The following is a 5,925-nucleotide window of genomic DNA, read 5'->3' on the forward strand; positions in this document are numbered from 1 at the left end:
TATGCCCACTCCAGTAGTGACTCATGTGACAAGTCTAGAAATATGGATGCAGTCCTGAGGCGAAAAGTTCATGGAAACTTAGTCTCCTGGAACAGTGGCATCCTAGATAACAAATGCTCCAAACTTATCCTTGCGAATGGGCCTGTGTGTTCTCTTTCAGTATTGTTTTATTATAGGTGCCTCTAAACAATGACTTGTCAAATACCTAAGCAAAATTTAACTTTGCTTCCTGGCCTTCACCAATGTCCTAGGTAGTCCTTGAGCTGACCCTTGGCTTGGAATGAATAAGAATATTGCCTATTCAGTGACATTCAGATTTGCCTCTAGTATTGTAAGAGAGATAGTGAAAGAAATCAGACATTACTATCTACTACATAGAGTTAGAAATCTCAGGGCAATCTTAGCAAAGTAAGTTTAGAATTCTTATTATAGTTACATATGGCAAACTACATTACTTATTAGTAGAAAGTACCCCCACACAATCACTTAGAATAAAAGCCGATCCACTCACATAAGCAAGAATTTACAATGGTTTAGGAAGTAGAGCAGGCTGTGGTTTGAGGAGGAATGAGAATATTGCATTATTCGTGAGAAGATTAGCTAGAGCAGAACTCCCTAATTAGAATTATGGCTTGGGTGTGAAAGCCCTTGCCCTGGGAGTATAAAGACCTCACACCTGGCTTCTAAGACTATAGCTGACCTTAGATAGAGCTGACTTTGTCTCAGTTGTTTTATTGCCCAGTTCTTGCCAGTCTTTATGTTTGCATTCCTCTATTTTGTGTAAGAGTCATTAAGCACCCGGTAACCTCATTGTACCTTGCTGATGTAGCACCTAACTTCCCTATTTTCATTTCTATTAAAAGTTTGATGCTCGATTTGACAAATTACATTTAGATGCACACTTCCTTGTGGCCATGTCTGTTTGTCACCCACTTCTTGCCAACTCCTTGCCCACCTGTACTAGAACCCTGATTTCTCCTGTGGATTGAGGGGGGCTGACTGAGGCAGTCCATGGCACATAATTAACAAAACACCAAATGCAAAGAAAGAGTATTAAAAGCAGTAAGGAAAAGAGTCCAAGTAACATACAAAGGTAGGCCTATCAGAATTGCACAAGACTTTTCACCAGAAACTATGAAAGCCAGAAGATCTGGAGTAGATGTCATACAGACCCTAAGAAAACACGAAATGCCAGCCCAGGTTACTATACCCAGCAAAACTCTCGATTACCATAGATGGAGAAAACAAGATATTCCATGACAAAACCAAATTTACACAATATATTTCCACAAATAAAACCCTACTAAGGATAATAGATGGAAAGCATCAACACAAGGAGGGAAACTACACCCTAGAAAAGCAAGAAAGTAACCTTTTAACAACCCCAAAAGAAGACAGGCACACGAACATAATTCTACCTCTGACAACAAAAATAACAGGAAGCAACAATCACTTTTCCTTAATATTTCTTTACATCAATGGACTCAATTCCTCAATAAAGGCATAGACTAACAGACTGGGTATGTAAACAGGACCCAGTATTTTGCTGCATCCAGGAAATTCACCTCAGTGACAAAGGTAGACACTGCCTCAAAGTAAATTGTTGGAAAACAAATTTCCAAGCAAGTGGTTCCAAGAAACAAGATGGAGCAGCCATTCTAACATTTAATAAAATAGACTTTCAATCAAAAGTTATCAAAAAGGATAAAGAAAGACACTTTATACTGATCAAAAGAAAAATCTACCAAGATGAACTCTCAATTCTGAACATCTATGCTCCAAATGAAAAGGCATCCACATTCATAAAAGAAACTTTACTAAAGCTCAAAGCACATATCGCACCCCATACAATAAGAGTGAGATACTTTAACATGCTACACTCAGCAATGGACAGATCATGGAAACAGAAACTAAACAGAGACACAGTGAAACTAACAGAAGTTGTGAACCAAATGGATCTAAAACATATTTATAGAACATTTCATCCTAAAGCAATAGAATAAACCTTCTTGGCACCTCATGGTACCTTCTCCAAAACTGACCATATAATTGGACATAAAACAGGCCTCAACAAATCCAAGAAGATCTAAATAATCCCATATACCCTATCAGAATACCACGGTCTAAGGCTGGTCTTAAATTCTAACAAAAAAAAATAGAAAACACACAGACACATAGGAGATGAACAATGCTCTACTCAATGATAACTTGGAGAAGGAAGAAATAAAGAAAGAAATTAAAGACATTTTAAAATTTAATGAAAATGAAAATACATCATACCAAAACTTATGGAACAAAATGATAGCAGTGGTAAGAGGAATACTCATAGCTCTAAATGTTTCCAAAAAGAAACTGGAGAGAGGTTACACTAACAGTTTGACAGTACAAGCTCTAGAAGAAAAAAGAAGCAAATTCACCCAAGAGGACTAATGGCAGGAAATAATCAAACACAGGGCCGAAATCAACCAAATAGAAACAAAAGAGCTATACAAAGAATCAACAAAACCAAGACCTGTTTTTTTGAGAAAATCAACAACATAGATAAACCCTTAGCCAGATTAACCAGATGGCACAGAGACAGTATTCAAATTTTAAAAATCAGAAATGAAAAGGGAGACATAACAACAGAAAATTCAAAAAATCATCAGATCCTACCTCAAAACTTTATACTCAACAAAATTAGAAAGTCTGGATGACATGGACAATTTTCTAGACACATATCAGGTGCCAAAGTTAAAACAGGATCAGATAAACCATCTAAACATCTCCATAATCCCTAAAGAAATAGAAGCAGTCATTAATAGTCTCCAAACCAAAAAAAAAAAAAAAAAAAAAAAAAAAAAAAAAAAAAAAAAAAAAAAGCCCAGGACCAGACAGGTTTAGTGGAGAATTCTATCAGACCTTGAAGACCTAATACCAATACTCTTCAAACTATTCCACAAAATAGAAACAGAAGGTACTCTACACAATTCATTCTATAAAGCCACAATTACACTTATACCTAAAGCACACAAAGACCAAAGAAAGTGAATTTCAGAACAATCTCCCTTATGAACATTGATGCAAAAATACTCAATAAAATTCTTACCAACCAAATCCAAAAATACATCAAAATGACAATTCACCATGATCAAACATGGTTCATCCCAGGGATGCAGGGATGGTTCAATATATGGGAATCCATCAATGTAATCCACTACATAAACAAACTCAAAAAAAAAAAAAAAACACATGACCATTTCATTAGATGCTGAAAAAGCATTTGGCAAAATTAAGTATCGCTTCATGTTAAAAACTTGGAAAGATTAGGAATTCAAGGCCCATACCTAAACACAGTAAAAGCAATATACAGCAAACCAGTAGCCAACATCAAATTAAATGAATAGAAACTTGAAGCAATCCTACTAAAATCGGGGTCTACAGAAGGCTGCCCATTCTCTCTATCTATTCAATATAGTATTTGAAGTTCTAGCTAGAGAATTAGACAACAAAAGGAAGTCAACCAGATACAAATTGGAAAGGAAGAAGTCAAAATATCACTATATGTAGATGATATGATAGTATACTTTAAAATGGGGTTCAGAGCTAAACGAAAAAATTTTCAACTGAGGAATAAAGTATGTCCTAGAGGCACCTAAAGAAATGTTCAATATCCTTAGTTATCAAGGAAATGCAAATCAAAAGGAACCTGAGATTCCACCTCACACCTGTCAGAATGGCTAAATCAAAACCTCAGGTGACAGCAGATGCTGGTGAGGATGTGGAGAAAGAGGAACACTCCTCCATTGTTTGTGGGATTGCAAGCTGGTACAACCACTCTGAAAATCAGTCTAGCATTTCCTCAGAAAATTGGACATAGTATTACCTGAGGACCCAGCTATACAACTCCTGGGCATATACCCAGAAGATGTTCCAACATGTAATAAGGACACATGCTCCACTATGTTCATAGCAGCCTTATTTATAATAGCTGGGAGCTCGAAAGAACCCAGATGTCCTTCAACAGAGGAATGGATACAAAAAAATATGGTACATTTACACAATGCATTACTACTCAGCTATTAAAAACAATGAATTCATGAAATTCTTAGGCAAACTGATAAGTGGATATTAGCCCCAAATCTCCACATATTCAAGATACAATTCATAGACCACATGAAGCTCAAGAAGAAGGAAGACCAAAGTGTTGGTGCTTCTGTCCTTAGAAGGAGAACAAAATATTCACAGAAGCATATATGGAGATAAAGTGTAGAGCACAGACTGAAAGAAATGTCATCCAGAATCTCTCCCACCTGGGAATTCATTCCATATACAGTTACCAAACCCAGACAATATTGTGGATACCAAGAAGTTCATGCTGAAAGGAGCATGATATGGCTAAGAGAGACCCTGCCAGAGACTTACAAATACAGAGGCAGATGTTCACATCCAACCATTGGAATGAGTGTGGGATTCCCAATAGAGGAGTTAGAGAAATGACTGAAGGAGTTGAAGGGGTTTGCAACCCCATAGGGAAAACAACAATATCAACCAACCAGACCCCCTAGAGATCCCAGGGACTAAGCCATCAACCATGGAGTACACATGGCTCCGGCTGCATATGTAGCAGCAGATGGACTTGTCAGGCATAAATGGGAGAAAAGGTTCTTGGTTCTATGAAGGCTTGATAGAGGCCCCAGTGGAGGGGAATTGAGGGCAGGGAGGTGGGAGTGGGTGGGTGGATGGAGGAACACCCTCATAGAAGCAGAAGGGGGGAGGATAGGATAGGATAATAGCTTTCCAGGAGGTGGGGGGGGGGACTGGGAAAGGCAATAACATTTGAAATGTAAATAAAGAAACGATCCAATAAAAAAACAAAACAAGCAAAAACAAACAAACAAAAGACTTCCAAGTATTATATTAAAGACTTATGGAAAGAATGGACAACTTTATCTTCTTGATGTTGGCTATGAGTTTGCTGTAAACTGCCTTTATTATGGTGATGTATATCCTTTGTATCCCTAATCTCTCTAGAACTTTTATCATGAAGGGGAATAGGATTTGGTCAAAAGTCTTTCTGCATGTAAAAAGATGACCATGATTTTTGTTTACTTTTAGTTTTTCTCTTTCTGTTTGTTTATACATTTATACTTTATACAGTGAATTGCATTTATCAAAGTTTTTAACATATGCTGAGTGATCCGTGCATCATTGAAATGAAGTCTACTTGATTATGGTGGATGATCTTTTTGATGTGTTCTTGGATTCAGTTTTCGAGTATTTTATTGAGTATTTTTGTATCTATTTTCAAAAGGAAAGATAGTCTACTACATATTTTCTTTCTTAGGTCTTTATGTAGTTTAAATTTAGAGTAACAATGGTGTTATAAAACAAGTTGGGCAATGTTTCTTCTGTTGCTATTTTGTAGAATAATTTGCAGGGTATAGGCGTTACCTCTTCTTTTAAAGTCTTGTAGAATTTTGCACTCAATCCATCTGGCCCTGTCCTTATTTGTTTGTTTGTGTTGTTGCTTTGTTTTATTTGGTTTGGGTAATCTGGTAGATTTTCAATTACTTTTTCTACTTTATTAGTGGTAATAGGTCTGTTGAAATTACTTATCTGATTTTTATTTAATTTTGACAAGTGGAATGTATCAAGATAATTATCCATTTTTTTTTTTTTTTTTTTTAGATTTTCCAGTTTGGTGGAGTGCAGATTTTTAACTTGCTTCCTTATGATTCTCTGTATTTTATTAGTGAATGTTATTATGGGCCTCTTTCAACTCTAATTTTGTTAATTTGGATATTCTTTCTCTGACTTCTAGCTAATTTAGATAAGGATTTGCCAGTCTTACTAATTTTTCTCAAAGAACCAACTCTTTGTATCTTGATTCCTTCTAATATTTTTATTGTCAATTTGTTTGCTTTGTTGATTTTATCCCTGAGT

The sequence above is a fragment of the Mus caroli genome, unplaced genomic scaffold, assembly GCF_978045245.1.
Source record: "Mus caroli unplaced genomic scaffold, Mus_caroli_1 scaffold_2, whole genome shotgun sequence".
NCBI lineage: Eukaryota > Metazoa > Chordata > Mammalia > Rodentia > Muridae > Mus > Mus caroli.